General features: G+C 36.9%; 1 pseudogene; it reads right to left on the bottom strand.

Annotated features, from left to right (window-relative positions):
• Positions 1-7,435: 7,435 nt before the first annotated feature.
• LOC144312031 (malate dehydrogenase, mitochondrial pseudogene) lies at positions 7,436-8,093 on the bottom strand (annotated as a pseudogene).
• Between the last annotated feature and the right edge of the window lie 8,979 nt (positions 8,094-17,072).

Here is a 17,072-nt window from a genome sequence, read left to right as displayed (position 1 = left end):
GTCCATTTGGTTCGTCACACCCCTGCATGTTCTTTATGTGCTGTGTTTGCCAATTTCCATCATTAATGTCTCTTGCCTGCTCCTGTAAGCTTCTGAGATTCCCAAACACTGATATAGTAGGTGACAGACTCTTACCTGGATGAAGAGAGAATGGAAACAGAAGTAAGGGATTATGAGAGAGGGGTAGGATTTGTTAATTGGAACCTGAAGTTTTGATGAGGTCAGATGAGAACTAAGGGACTATTTAAGTGAGAGCTGGAAGCATAGAAAGTTTTCTTAAGAATGAAATATTAGAAATCCAGAATTTGAAGGTAGTAGACTAATGCTTGCAAGTTAGGGAGTGTGACACTGGGAGGGGGTAGCTGAGGTATGTGCTAAAGCTGGTACCTCAAATCAATGGGGCCAACTTGGACTTGTAATACATGGCACCGGGACAGCTGAGTAGCCCATCCACAATAGGTCAAATTAGATCCATACTTAACAGCCATACACAAGAATGTCTGCTACACAAAGTGTTTCTTTGTATCAGGATTCAGATCCAAAGAATTTCTATATTGTGATAGCTTCTGAGTAAGCTGTCAGAGAAAATAACAAAATATACGTGGTAAGCATGGGAAAGTCTGAAAGGATAAATCAGAAACTCATTGACAACATAGCGAGTAAAATAAGAAGTCACTAGTCCATATTATTATTAATAATTAGTTGAACAAATTTTTAAAAATGGGAAGAAGGGGATATTTTTTTCTTACAGTTGAATTCCAGGCAATAAACATAAAAGGAATGATGGAAATAGAAAATCACCACAGTAATGATCGTTTCAGGTAAGTATCATCAATGAATACTAAGACTAGGGATGGGGACAAAGGTGGGCTGACAAACAGGAATTTTAAGCACTCTTGAAGGAAATTCCCCCCAGAGGACTAAAAAAAAAAAAAAAAAAAAAAAAAAAAAGAAGAAAGAAAGAGAAAAGAAAAAGTGAGATAATTGGCCACATCATTTTAACAAAGTGATCAAAGTCAGTATTACCAGTTGTGGGACAAATTGACTGCTAAGAATTGGTAAAGAAGAGAAAGAGATAAAACTTCTGAATTATGCACTGGGAAGGACACGACATCCCTTTTTTGTTTCCTTGCCCAAAATACATAACTTCAATTGAATCAAAGAAATATCAAACAAACTCAAATTGAAGGACAATCTATAAAACAGCTGGCCAGTACTCTTTAAATCATCAAGTCATGAAAGACAAACACTGAGGAGCTGTTTCAGATTAATGGTTGTTAAGGAGACATAATTAAATGTCATGTGTGATGCTGGCTTGGATCCTGGACCAGAAAATGGACATTAGTGGGCCAATTGATGAAATTTTAATAAGATCTATAGTTTAGGTAATAATATTGTATCAACATTAATTTCTTCATTATGATAATTATACTATTGACATTTTCAGAATCTGGGTAGTTTGTACAAGAATTCTTTGTACTGTTTTGGCAACATTTATATAAGTTCGAAATGATTTTGAAACAAAAAGTTAGAGAAACAAATTTGATTATTAAATTTTTGGGGGGTAAAATAAAAAAAATTGGGGGGTATAGTAGTAGCATATGCTTATATATGTGTGTATATACAATAACATTTTTTCTTTTTATTTACATAATTATGCCAGAAATAGCCAGATCTAGCCAGTGGTTCCTTAATCATTCTTTTGATATGTAGCAGTTAGAAAAAATAAATGAAAAGTACTCTGTACATTCAGCTCTCTAAGCCGAATATACTCATTGTACCCTCTACTGGGATAATTATTGGCCATTCACTGATTTATGGTCCAATAATTTATTATTGAAAGAAACATTACTCCTAGTTGACTTATTTTCTTAAAATAATCTCATTGATGTCTATTAGTCAGAGAGGAATTAGTAAAGGCTCAATATATCACCAAAAAGCTTTTCTTAGTTTTTTGTGGGTTAAACAAGTCAAACACAAGATTCTTTCTTCAAGAGCGTTTTTCACGCCCATGGCAACTTCCTCTTGACTCCTTTACCTGGGTAAATGGGAGGGTCACAATTACCCAAAGTACATCAGATATCTCTTCTTAGACACAGGGAGTAGCTTTCGTTATCATAGCTGCAAGAGACAAACTAATCAGCTGATGGGCTAGACTGGAAATTCCAAAATCTGGCTTAAACAGTTTCACCTTCTTAAAGAGCCCAGTTCCTCTGAGCACGGGCTTTGCCCCTCCTGTAAACAATCCGCACTGGAACATTCCAGCCTATCACCACAGCCTGATCAATAGTTGTGCTGCACATAAAGTTATGTCTTACAGGATGTCAATATTAACCTTTCAAGTGTGTATCTTTTATGATTTATTCATCAATAGCCCTACTAAATATATTTTATATTGGACGAGCAGTTATTTTTACCAAAGAGGAAACTGACATTTCAAAGCTGACTACCTTCTGCAAAGACACTGTCTTCTGGAATCAGGGAGACATCTTGACATCCTGGGCTGGTCAGGGTAAGGTGCGTTTTTGTAACCACATTATGGGTTAGTATTTTTAAACGCTCCCCAGCACCTAAGATTATTCTGAGCATTGAGTAAATGCTCAATAAACACTTCCAAATTGAATTCAGCATGAATCCAAATATCACCAATTTTGTCACCAGTCAAAAGTATTTATTATTTGTTAACTATTAATTGTTCAATGGCTTTTAAAATCAGTTGCTACATGGCAGGTACTGACTAAAAGGTTTTCAAATTTTAGCTAACTTCAGTCCTCAGACAAATCTGGAAAGGTAGATTATTGCTATCCCTTTTTCTATAGATAAATAAGAATGGGTGCGGTAACATCCCCAAAGTCACTTGGCTAATGAAACCGGGAGAGCTGGTATTTGCCACCAGGTATAATAAAACCAAAGGCTAACCCGTGCCAGCATGGCCCACGGGGGGTGTAGAACTTAGAATTTAGGAGCCTTCCTAAGTACTTCATGTCTGTCCTGTAGTTAGAAGCAGCACGTGCTATTAATCCAGCTAATCAAATAATCCAGTCTTCTATGGGCATTTCGGGCTTCAGTAACAATGCAAAATTTGAAATTTTGCCTGAGGCACCAAGAGAGCCATACTAGTTTCCTTTTGCGACAGTAATAACCAACCATGGTCTGGAGATGTGGACACGTTTGCAGGACAATTGATCAGCCTCCCATAGTACCATGGATATAAAATTTCAAAGTGAGTTGACACACCAAATGTAAATTTTCAAAGCAAATAATGGAGCTTGTCTCATGACTCTTTTTTTTTAAGATTTTATTTATTTATTCATAAGAGACAGAGAGAGAGAGAGATGCAGAGACACAGGCAGAGGGACGGCAGGCTCCCTGCAGGGAGCCCTACGTGGGGCTCCATCCCAGGACCCTGGGATCATAACCTGAGCCAAAGGCAGATACTCAACCACTGAACCACCCAGGTTGCCCTCTTTTTAGTTTATTTAATTATAAGTAAAGGCAATAGATATCTCTTTTTAAAAGTATCATACATATAAGTGAAATTTTGCCACTGAGGAGCACCTAGAGGGGTGATAGGATTCTAAGAGCTAGAGATCTGTGAGGAGGTCTCCAACAAACTAAGGAAAGGAAAGCCTAGGGGAAGATGTACACTTCTCTGCATCATAGGATTACAGTCAGGGGAGCCCCCCAACATCTGTAAGAGACATTATCACTTCAAAGTCCATTCTACCTTCCCTGTGAAGGAAAAAGAACCCTCTTCAGAAAAAAGTTAGTATCAGTTTACATCATCATTACTTTCATTATATATTTATAAAATAAATAGAATGAATGAACATAAAAGAGTATACTCAATATCATTAGTCATTAGAGAGATGGCAAATAAAACCGTTATGAAATACTATTACATACCCATGAGAGTGGCAAAATTAGAACTGATAATATCAGGTATTGGAAAGGAGGTTGAAAAACTAGAATATCTTATATCTGGGGATGCCCTGAATATCTGTGAGTGAGAGTCAGGCAGCCCTTACACCTGGCAAGGTTATTGGAAAGCTTCCAAAGAGCAGTTCCACTGAGAAAAGAACAAAATATTTGGTAGATTATTTGGAAATATCTTATAAAACTAAACTCTATGTGCACTACTCTCAACCCAATAGAAACGAGAGCTTAAATGTCTCAGAAATCATAAACAAGAATAATCATAGCTGTACTTCAATACCCTCAGCTGGAAGCAACCTCTGTGTCCATCAAGAATAGAATGGTAAATAACATGTGGCAGATTCAGTCAATGGAATAATTCACAAAATGGGAGAAAACACACTACTGATACACAGGACGACATGGATGAACCTTGAGACATCATAAAGTGGATGATGTTAGACACAGAAGAGTACATAAAATGTTATTTCATTTCTATGAAGTTTAAAAACTAATATGTAGACATAGAAACCAGAATAATGGTTTCCTCTAGGAACTAGTGACTGGAAGAAAGTACAAGCAAGCCTTTCAGGATTCTGAAACATTCTATATCTTAATCTTGGTGATTTCCACACTTATTATCCATATGTAATAATTTATCAAATTGTAAATTAAAGATTTTTCCATTTTTTGGTGTGTCCTATATACCTCAATAAAACAAAACAAAATAAAACACTACTAGTCACACAAAAAGACAGGACTATCTAATCAAAAAACCTAAAAGAAAAATAATACAAAAAATAGAAACAAACCCATTGTGATTTGGGTAGTGAGGTCTTTACAGTAAATGCAATTAATTTGTTCAAGACAATAGAGATGAAGATGGAGATTTTTGCTAGAGAATCAAAATCTTTTTTTTAATTTTTTTTAAATTTTGATTTATTTATGATAGTCACAGAGAGAGAGAGAGAGAGAGAGAGAGAGAGAGGCAGAGACACAGGCAGAGGGAGAAGCAGGCTCCATGCACCGGGAGCCCGATGTGGGATTCGATCCCGGGTCTCCAGGATCGCGCCCTGGGCCAAAGGCAGGCGCCAAACCGCTGCGCCACCCAGAGATCCCGAGAATCAAAATCTATACAAACTATGAAGTAAAATTTCTAGAATAAAAAATAGATTATCTGGATTTAGCTTTTAGCTATGATGGAGAAACTGATACTGAACTAACCCTCCCATTATTCATAAATATAGAAAACACAAAGTTTATAAAGCCCTGGGCAGTAGGGAGCACAGAACTGATTCCTGAAAAAGAAACAGGAGGATGCAGGTTCCACTTAAGGATGAGTGTCCTAGGTGTGCATGAAAACCATGTTTAGGTCATGGTGCAGCAAGCAAAAGTCCTAACAGTTCACGTAACTTGATGACTTGAAGAGGTAGAGAATAGAGTTTGGGGCCACTACAGAATCTACAGTCTGTGGTTTGGAATGAGAAAGAAGGAAGTTGTACAGAGATAAGGTCCCAGAAGTATCTATGGGAATTCCCTGGAACTCTATGTCTATGCCTGGGCTATACTTGTACAGGACAAGAAAACAGGATTTCCAAAAGGCAAGTTGACCAGAGATGAGAGTAGAACAGAAAAAGGTTCAGCAGTGTGAGGGAACAATGGAAGTCCAGCCTGGCTGGAGTGGGGAGGCATCCTTAACTCCTTGTTGACACCCCTGGTATTCAACTGATATGCCAAACAGGCCAAACCTTAAGAATAGAAACCTATTCTAGAAAGCCTACGATAGAGTCTCCCTAACCAAGCTTAAAACAAAAACCTGATAAGACCTATAGAGAGGGCAGAGATTAAAAGGTAAGTCCTTTCAAGCTAAACAAAAACAACAAACTTAGGAAAAAGTGTGGCTTTTCACAAGTCTGCCTAAGAAATTGTAATAAACCAAGCCCACACAAATATAAGTTGAATAACAATGATTAAATGGTATACTTGAACATAAATCTACTTTCTCCAGAGGAATATAATGAAATCTAGAGTCTCTCCAGTTCATCATTAACAACATCTAGTAGAGAATGAAGCCTCGTAGACATGAAAAGAAATCAGAAAGCTGTGGCGCATAGTCCAGGAAAAAAGAAACTATAGAGAAAACACAACTGGAAATTCTAGATGTGGAAAAAAAAAAGAAACCTAAATGGAAAAAAAAAAAAAGAAAGGGCATTTCTAACAGCAAATTAGAAATGACAAGAGAAAGAAACAAAGCAAGAAAGATAAGTAGAAATTATCCAAACATTAAAAAAAGAGAAAAAAGAGTTGAGGAAAAGTGACAGTGCATCAGGATCCTGTAGGATAATATCAGCCCCAACTATGTGTAATGGAGTCTCAGAGGCGGGAAATGGTGACAATGAGGCAGAAAAATATTTAGAAGGAGTAACAGCCAACATTTCCCAAGTGTAGTTTAAAAAAAAACAAACAAACATGTATTTTTATGAGATTCAGAAGACTCAGAAAACCCCAAGCAGGATAAACACACACACACACACACACACACACACACCCCTAGGCACAACATAGTAAAATTGTTGGGTAAAATTTCAACAAAAATTTTGAATGCATAAAGAAAAATAAATATTTTACATCTTCACATACAAGGAAACACATGAATTAACATTGACTTCTTAGAAATAATGAAGGCCAGGAAACCATACAATATTGTATTTAAAGTGCTGAAATCAAGAAACATATATACAGTGAAAAATATCCTTCAAAAATGAATATAAAATTGTTGGACAAACAAAAACTGAAAGAATTTATCAACAGCAGACCTGCACCATAAGAAATGCTCAACAGTGTTCTTTAGACTGAAAGAAAATGATACCAGATAGAAATTCAAACCTATAGGAGTCTAAAAATAGTGCAATATGTGTATCTATTACAATGCTGCTTGCAAAGCAAGGAATTGGAATCGTGGTAAATGTCCAACAAAAGACGTCATTTAATTTCATTGTCAATCTATTTAAGAAAACCATAAAGGCATTACAAATGAAATTAAAGATCTAAGTGATATAAGAAAATGTTCATGATATGTTACTTTTTTGTCTTTTTTATCCAATAATTTCTGAGAATACAGTGGGAAATCTTCCACTATGATTGTATGTGTGTATGTTTTGTTTTTTTTTTAACAAAATGGAAGCCTGCTTTTATTGATGCACACATCGAGGGACCTGTGGTTGGAAGGGGCAGTGAGGTTCACATGACACTCGTGGTTAACGCAACAGAAACATGAGGGCAGGAGATGGCTTTGCAGGGACATGATGCCTTCATAAGTTAGGGAAACGGACTGCTAGCTGGCTGCCCTTTCATTTCATGTTCTTCACAAACTCCTCTCCTTTTTTTTTTTTTTTTTTCCAGGATTGAGATTCTTTATTTTGTGATTTATCAGTAGAAAAGGAAACTTTTAATACTGAAATCTAAACATACAGTACCTATTTTTTTTTTTCCAGGTCCTCTCCCTTTTTGATGGAGACCTTCAGCTCGGGATGGCTTCTGCTATCATCTTCTCTTCAAAAGGGGAGATCTTGCCAATGCCTAGATTCTTCTCGATGCCCTTCTCCCCCCAGCAGTAACGGTGTGGAGAAATAGGCACAGTCTGCTTCCTGGGATTTAACAAAGGAACATTCAACATCTCCTTCCTTCCCGTTCATTGCATCCACAAGGGAGAAGACAAACCGGGCTCCAGCTCTGCCATGGACAGGGTGGCAGAGCCTGCTCCAGCTTTGGCCTTCAAAGGAGGCCACCTCCGTGCAGGCCTCCTGGATCAGCCCAGTGATGGCTGGTCCTGGGGAAGGTCCACCTTGGGAGTGCACTGAGAGATCAGGGGGGTGATGGTCTTCCCGGCATGACCACCAATGACGGGAACATTGACTCACACGGGATCCAAACCGTTTAGTTCTGCAATGAAAGTGTTGGCCCTGACAATGTCCAGGGTCGTCACTCTGAAGATTTTATTGGGGTCGTAAGCTCCGTGTTTCTTGAAAACCTCCGTTGCAATTGGGATGGTGGAGTTGACAGGATTTGAAATGACGCAGATCATGGCCTCGGGGCAATGCTGGGCGCAGGCAGCAGTCGGGGTGGCCACAATTGAGGCATTGGTGTTGAACAGGTCATCCCGTGTCATGCCTGGTTTTCTTGGGGCATGGTTGGTTGGGGCGGGTGGGGAGCCGAAGAGCAGGCAAAGGAGCCTGGCAGCTGGCAGGTGACACCAACGACCTCCACCTATGTGTGTATGTTGTATACCTATATGTTCCTGATTTTTATATCATCTTAATTAATTGCTGCTTATTTCTATAGTTTCTTAAATTGTTAAACTTTTTTATTTTTTTAAGAAAGAGAGAGAGTGCACAAACAGGGGGTGGGCAGAGGGAGAGGGAGAGAGAGAAACTTAAGCAGGCTCCATGCTCATCACAGAGCCTGATGTGGGACTTGATCGCACAACCCTGAGATTGTGATCTGAACCAAAATCAGGAGTCAGACAGTTAACCGACTGAGCCACCCAAGCACCCTTCTCTATAGTTCGTAATATTTTTAATCAAACTTTTTAGGTTAAATTATATGCTGTTGATATTGACAAAGCCGCACTGGTTTTCTTTTCGTGATATTTTCCTGATTTATTTTTTTCTCCAAATAGTTGTATTTCACTTTTCTGTGTCTTTTTTTTTTTTTAATGGCATTAGCTTAAAATTGAGTGGTTCTTTTCACCTATCAAGATAGTCTTTAAATAAGTACATTTAATCTATCTCTACTGTCTTGACTCTGAGGTATTTGTCCTTAGTTTGCTTTCTCATTTTGTCTTTCTTTTTCCTATTTCTTTCCTTTGCATCTTGTTTACATTGTTCTCTGCCTCTGCTCATCTTTCTTTCCTCACTAAAAATTATAAATTATTTAAAAATCATAATTGTGTATGTGTATTTACTTTTAACATTTTTTTTAAGATTCTATTCATTTATTCATGAGAGACACAGAGAGAGGCAGAGACACAGGCAGAGGGAGAAGCAGGCTCCATGCAGGGAGCCCAACGTGGGACTTGATCCCAGGTCTCTAGGACCATACCCTGGGCCGAAGGCAGGCGCTAAACCACCAAGCCACCCAGTAGGTTCCCCTACTTTTAACATTTTAAGAATAATACAATTATAATTATTTCCTGAATATGAAAGCAAATCCTCATGCTTTGCTTTTCATTGCCATTTTCACTTACCCACCTTTCTCAGACTCTCAGCTCAACCCAATGGAATCCATAAACACAGAAAGAAAAACTCGACACATTTAAAAATAACTATATTATGCAGACTATCTTTTCTAACCACAGGAAAATAGAGTTAGAAATAAAAAGAAAGATAATTAAGGGCACACATAAGTTTGGAGCTGAGCATTCCTGTCTTTACTAACACTTGAATTAGAGAAGAAATCACAAATAACTTATGACATGTTTAGAAACTCAGTAGGAATATTGCCTGTAAAAGCTTGCGAGGTGCCGCTAAAGCATTACTCAGAGGTAAATTTATGTGCATATAGGAAGATGTTAAAATAAAAAGATACTGAATATAAAAGAGGCAATCCTGCTACTTTGTAAAATAAACACAATATAAAACAAATTATGAGTATATGTCGAAGTAAGTGAAATAGAAACTGAAATAAAGATAGATGCGGAAAATAAAATCAGGGGCACCTGGGTGGCTCAGTTGGTTAAGCGTCTGTCTTCTGCTCAAGTTCTGATCCCTGGACCCTGGAATCGAGTCCCATGTTGGGCACCCTGCTCAGTGGGGAGCCTGCTTCTCCCTCTCCTACTCCCTCTACTTGTGCTCTCTCTCTCTCTCTCAAATAAATAAATAAAATCTTAAAAAAAAAAGAAAATTAAAAAGATGTGACAGTAAACATAATATACTGAAAAGCTTTTTAAAAACTGATCATGAAATAAACAAAATTTTAAAAAAGATTTTATTTATTTATTTGAGAGAAAGAGAGAGGGAGAGCACGTGCTGAGAAAGGGACAGGGAGGGAGAGGAACAAGCAGACTCCCTGCTGATCATGGACTCCCTGCTGATCAGGGATCTGGATTCCAGGACCCTGAGATCATGACCTGAGCCAAAATCAAGAGTCTGTATGCTTAACCAACTGAGACACTGAGGCGCCTCAAACAGACAAATCTTAGATTATATAGATCAGGACAAAACAAAATAAATGATATCAGGAAAGTAAAATAAGACTGAAGTCTAGATACCCTGAAAGTAAGAAATCATTTCAAAGTATGATGAATAATGATGATTATAAATTTGAAAAATATAGATGAAATGGACAACAGATACGGAAACTATAGATTGCTACAATTATCTTAAGAAAATTTGAGGACCAGAGTAAATCAGTAACCATCAAAAATCAAATCAATTTTAAGATTTTAATTTTACTTTCTTTCCCAAACAACAACAAAATAGTTTTATGAGGAATTTGCTTTCAAAAACCATATGTCTTATAAATTGTTTCAGATACTAAAAGAGGGGAAATGTCTTTCTCACTCTATTAGGTTAGTATAATGGGTAATCTAACCAGAAAAGGATAAATTAAAATAAATTTATAGATTGGTTTTATGTATAATCATAGGTGCAAGAATCCTATATATAATATTATTTATGTCAGTATTGTATTATATATAACACCAAATTTTTACAGTAAATACATGTATTTCAACAAATATTTGTATAGGAAAATTGATATATGTGATGTATATGGCTTGCCTGTTTATTTACTTATGAAAACCATGAACGTATAGGTCATTAGAAGAAAGTCCTACATAATCTACCCTATTATCATTGAATATATTAAGTATCTAGAACTACTATACTTAGGTATGAAATATGTAACATATAGTGTTATATATTTATTAAATAAAATCAATACATATATTAAGATACCTATATTGCTTTATCTATACCCATTTTAACCAAGCAAGGAAAATTGTATATCAGGAAAGCCCTCTATGTAAATCATGAGATTATAAGAGTGAAGAGCAGCAAATAAAGCCTTTAATAAATATTAAGAAGGAATTTAATGAAATTGAACACTCATTGTGGATTTTTTCAAGAAGGGAAAGATCTTATCAAAGTGAAAAATGAAGGAGTCCTTCCTTAATCTGATAAAATATTATTTTTCTAAAATCTACTGAAAATATCTAACTTCATAGTAAGACTTTAGAAGCCTTTAAAGTTAAAAGCAAATTTAGGATTCTTGTTATCACAGTCTCTATTTAACATTTTATTGGACTTCCTAACCAACACAATAAACAGAAGAAAGGAAACAAGAAGTATAAGAATTGGAGAGAAAAGGGCAAATTCTGTTGCAAAAGTATTGTTTTCTACAATAAAAATCCAAGAGACTCTAAAAGTATTAGAAATAATAAGATTGTTAGATAGAAAATCGACATGAAAATTAGTAATATCTTTATATGTTAGCAATAACCAATTAAAATACAATTTAAAAAATATAATTCCCAACAGCAACAGTGTTTAGAACATCATGGATTTAAAATTTTTAATTTTATTGGTAGAGACAGAAAATGCCTAAGTGCATGGAGAGATACACTGTGTTTATTCTTTAGAAGTTTCAATATTCTTAAATTTTTGATATTATCTAAAATTTATGTATAAATTACGTGTAATTTCAGTCCAACTGTGTGAGGGAAAACAACTTCTATTCATGCTGGAAAGCAGATGGCAAATAAAATGATCAAGGATGCTTGCTGTGAACCTGCTTTCAAGTGCCAAGATAGGCCAGTGTCAACAAATACTGCCTTGGATGGAAGTGTTGCATTTGCTTGCCATGTGATGACATCTTTAAGCATAAAGGCAAGGTAGTGCAACAAGAATTTAGTGATTTGGGGGTTTGGCAGCTCTTGCAACTGCACACTTTCTCAGAGTCATTGGGTCAGTGAGAGTCACTTTGATGATATGCTGAGTGCCACCTGACTTCCGTTAAATTTTGATATTTTTGTATAACCAAATCAGGGATTTACAGTTCCTGGGTATGGTCTCCCTTCCTAAAATAATGCAAAATTGAAGCAGTGATCTGTCATGGAACTTAACAAGGTAACTCTAAAATTCATACGAAAAGGTAAAAAAGAAAAACATAAAAAAATTAAAAAGATAAAAGATTAAAAAGTCAGTTGAAAAAATAAAATGAAGGGGAACATAATGAGAGGGAACACCAAAATAAAAAGCTTCTCCATAGCAAAGTAAATCATCAACAAAACAAGGAACCTACTAAATGAGAGAAGATATTTGTGAATGATATATCCAATAAGGGATTAATATCCAAAATTTATTTTAAAAAAATGCATACAACTTAACACCAAAAAAAAAAAGAAAGAAATTAAAAAGTGGGCAGAGTACCTGAATAGATATTTTTTTTCCAAAGAAGATATACAGATGACCAACAGGCACCTGAAAAGATGCTTGACCTCACTAACTATCAGGGAAATGCAAATTAAAACCAAAATGAGATACCATATTCCACCTGTCAGAATGACTAAAATAAAAAACACAAGACATAATAAGTGTTGGTGAGGAGGATGTGGAGAAAAAGGAACTTTTGTACCCTGTTGGTGGGAATGTAGATTGGTACATCCACTGTAGAAAATGGTATTAAGTTTCTTCATAAAAATAATAGAATTATCACATGACCCAGTAATTTCACCACTGGGTATTTACCCAAAGAAAATGAAAACACTAACTCGAAAAGATCTATCCACACCTATGTTTATTGCAGTATTATTTACAATAATAGCCAAGATATGGAAGCAACCCAAGTATCCATCCATAGATGAATAGATAAAAATGTGGTGTATACATGTGCAATGAACATCACTCAGCCATAAAAAGAGTGAAATCTTTCCATCTGCAACAACACGGATGGATCTAAAGAGTATAATACTAAATGAAATGAGTCAAAGACAAATACCTATGATTGTACTCATATATGGAATTTAAGAAACAAAACTAACAAACAAAGAGACAAAAGAGACAAATGAAAACCAGACTCTTAACTGAACAGTTGGTTGCCAGAGGGGACATGGGTGAGGAGATGGGTAAAATATGTAAAGGGGATTAAGGGAAAAATTGAGAGGGATTGCCTATCAAATAATAAGTCTTATTAAAGTATTAGTTGTTAAGACACTACAGGATTTGTGCATAGATAGAAAAATTAAGCAGTAGTTCAGAAGAGCCCAGCATTAAAGCCACGAATAAATGTAGAAGCTTCATGGGTAATGGATGTGCCAATACAGGTTAGTGGGGGAAAGGACTCATTACTAAGTAAATGAGATTGAGGTAACTGCTTAGCCGCATGGAAACAAAACCAGGTCTTTACCTCACACTTTATATTTTTACCCTAGAAGATGAAAGGCATGAAAATCAAAACTTTAAAAACTTTAAGGTAAAAGTGTATGAAGAGTATCTTTACAGGATTGTGGGAAGTAGCCTAATAAGACACAGAAAAAGGTTACTTAAAATCTTATGTTTCACCACTCTCCATAAAACAGTGGAAAAGATAAGCCACAAACAAGAAGACACTCACAACAAATATGACTGACAAGGTTTTAGAATTCAGAATACACAAAGAATTACTATACATCAATAAGAAAAAGCTACTCATAACTCTTGAAATGACAAGAGGCAGATTCAAGGGAAGGCATGGACGAGGTGACCCATACTTATGAAAAGATAGGCACTCTTATCAAGAAAGACAAAGAAAATGCAAATTTTAAAATTGAGATATTTCACAATCTGCAGACTTAGAAGTTTAACAAAAGGGAGATGTTGGGAAGAAGTAAAGAAATCGATAACCCAGGTACACTGCCACTGGGAGCCAAATTAATTTAATGACTGGAAGGTATGTTGGCAATTCCACTTGTAGGTACTCTTACCAGATAACCTGTTACAGATGGTGCTTGAGACATATTGGACAATAATCATGGAAGCATTGTTTGTAATAACCACAGTTTGAAGATGTCCTAAAAGTCCATCAGTAAGCAAATTAGAATAAACCAAATTCGTTGGTGTATCCTTGCAACGGCACGTTACTTAGCGCATGAAATGAATCAGCTACCATCAATGTGTCAAAATGGAGAAATCATAAAAGCTTAGTTACAAGACAGCTTACGGAATTATCACTGTAGTGGGATGCCACTAAATCTAATATTTTAAAACACATCAAACAATAGTATAAATTTTACAGATATACTCAGATGCATTAAAATTTCAAAAATATGCCTGGAACCAATAGACAAAACTTCCTGAGTGTGTTCTCCTGGTTGGGAATGAGAGAGGCGAGGATTTGGGTGGGGGTACAAAAGAAGTTTCGATTGTACCTGTTTTATTTGCTTCAAAAAGATTTAAAGCAAAAAGCAGTAAAATGTTAAGATTTGTTACATTTTGAGAGTAGGTACATTAGTAGGTTCTTTACACTATTTCTTTCTACTTTTCTGAATACTTAAAATTTTCATATTAACAACAAAAAATGAAAAACAAGAGTGAATTGCAAAACTTTATACTCTGACCCACGTTTGTTTAAAAATCTTTAAAAAGTGGCTCTGTGTGTGTATTTGCACATGTGTGCATTGGTTTGCTAGAACTTTCATAGTAAATATCACAGACTGAGTGGCTTAAACTACAGAAATTCTATCACACAGTTCTGGAAGCTAGGTGTCTGAGATCAAGGTGTTGGCAGAGTTTTTCTTTCTGAGGACTCTTTCCTTGGCTTGTCGATGGCCACCTATTCCCTGTATTTTCATAGTCTTCCTCTGTGTGTGTCTTTGTCCTAATCTCTCTCTCTTTTTTTTTTTAAGATTTTATTTATTCATGAGAGACACACAGAGAGAGAAAGGCAGAGACACAGGCAGAGGGAGAAGCGGGCTTCATGCAGGAAGCCCAATGCAGGACTCGATCCTGGGACTCCAGGATCATGACCTGGGCTGAAGGCAGGCGCTAAACCACTGAGCCACCTAGGGATCCCCTTAATTTCCTCTTTTTATAAGGAAACCAGCCATATTGGATTTGAGTCCACCCTAATGACCTCATTTAACCTTAATTACTTCTTTAAAAGAAAGGCCTATCTCCAAATACGGTCATGTTCTGAAATACTGGGGAGCAGGACTTCAACACACAAAGTTGGGAGCGATTCGTTTCAGCCCATAACAGTGTGTGAGGGTACACAGTATCTTTCATCTTCACATCTTCTCCTCTCCTTTTCCAGGTCTCAGCCTTGAGGCACATTATTCACTCAAGATTGTTCTGACTTTCTCTTGGGAAGCTAAGTCGTATGTACATGGGCATGGCCTTTGAGCATCCCATTTCCTTCTCCACCCATGTTACTCCCAGATACCTCTGTCCCACAAGTGGGGACTTCCTAGGAGTTTTGGAATCTTCCTTTTCTCCTCTGAAATATTAATATAACACTTCACACTGAGCCCCACGAAAAGAACTATGCCACATGGACGGTATGGCAACAGATCAGCTTAGACTACTGGTTCTCTCCATATTTTCTACCTTTATGTGGGTCTTTCCATAAGGTTGGGCTTGTTTTGTTTGGATTGGTTTTGAGTTTGGTTTTTGTTTTAGAATTTACGCCTAACAAAAGCAAAGAAATAATCACTGGGGGGTAAGAAGTAAGAACCTAAACTTTATAAACAAGTCCATCTTTTTTAAAAGTCAAAAATGATTGAAAATGTTATAAACAATCTTTCTTTGCGTCTACTTTTCTATTCTACTTGACTCAGTGTCATTTTTTCTCATTCTGCACCTCTCCACACTAGAAATCAAAACAAATTCATGGCATTGACCTGAAGACTCATTTACAGAATAAGTACATTAGTAGAGGTGATGCCCAACGACATCTCCAAAAAGTGGTTCAAAAGCTCTGAGCTCTGCCTGTGGTGCCTATGTCTACCCTTAAGTGGGTAAAGCAGAGGTAGACTCATTTTTGTCAAGACTTATTGTTGTACAGATTTGGAGAAAGCTCACATCCAATTATGGTCCTTGACACTGAACCATTATGAAAAAGATCAGCTCGCACTCGAACCATGAAAAAGTTCTGGTCTTCGTGAGGAAATTGGGTACAGGGGGAATTTGACTTGGAATCCCTAACCCCATCTTCTTGAAAATCCCCCTCATCCACAACTATTTTCTTAGATGGGATGCGAATCCCTATGGCTATGTTTAAGGACCTAAGGAAGACTGGGAGAAATGTACTACACATTCATGCAACCATCCTCAGCTGTCTTCCAGGATTATTAAGTACCCAGAACTGTAAACTCCTACTTGTTTCTTTAAAAATTGTTAAAGCAGAAATGCCAGCACATCAACAGCACAGTAATATCCAAATCATATATTATTCCTTCCAAGAGGCTGGAAAAAGGCAATGTGCATCCCCCAATGAGGACAAGACTAATCGCAGCGCTAGGGCCAGGCCTGTGGAGATTTCCCCTGGGAGCTCATCATTTTATCAGATGTCACGGCTTCTCTCAGTTTCAACATGCTCTCTGGAGAAGTTCCCTTTCCCTCCACAGGCACCTCCATTCCAGGGAAAGAGCTTTCTATAAAATCTAACCAGGACAGGGCTGGTTCAAGGGTCCATGGTAGTAGCACACAAAGAAAACAGAAAGACCTAGAGGCCCTCCACCTACCTGCAGTCAGTGGATTGACCCATACTTAGCATCTAGATCAGCAACTGGTAATTCACAGCAATTACTTGATTTGAGTACTTATATGAAACAATGCTGGTGGCCAATAGGCTACATGTCATTTCTCCTTCCATGGCTTTTGGTCTTCTTCATCCCTCCACATGCATAACTATAATGGACTTTGGAAACATGAGCATGCTCACATGTGTATGCACATATATACACGCATATGCATGCACATTTAGAAAAGTGATGGCCGGTACAGTTTGCCGTCCTGCTTCTAAAGTCCTGCTTACCCATAAGATCAAGATGTATAACTCTTACAATCATGAATGGCTACAAGATTTTGCTTTACTGCCTTTCTCCTACACACGTGTATTATTCAGGAAGGATTAACCCTGTCACTTCTCCATCATCAGTAAAGCAAAATTCCCTAACAGCT

This window comes from Canis aureus, chromosome 4 (assembly GCF_053574225.1).
Source record: "Canis aureus isolate CA01 chromosome 4, VMU_Caureus_v.1.0, whole genome shotgun sequence".
In the NCBI taxonomy this organism is placed as follows: domain Eukaryota; kingdom Metazoa; phylum Chordata; class Mammalia; order Carnivora; family Canidae; genus Canis; species Canis aureus.
This window is presented reverse-complemented; position numbering and strand designations above follow the sequence as displayed.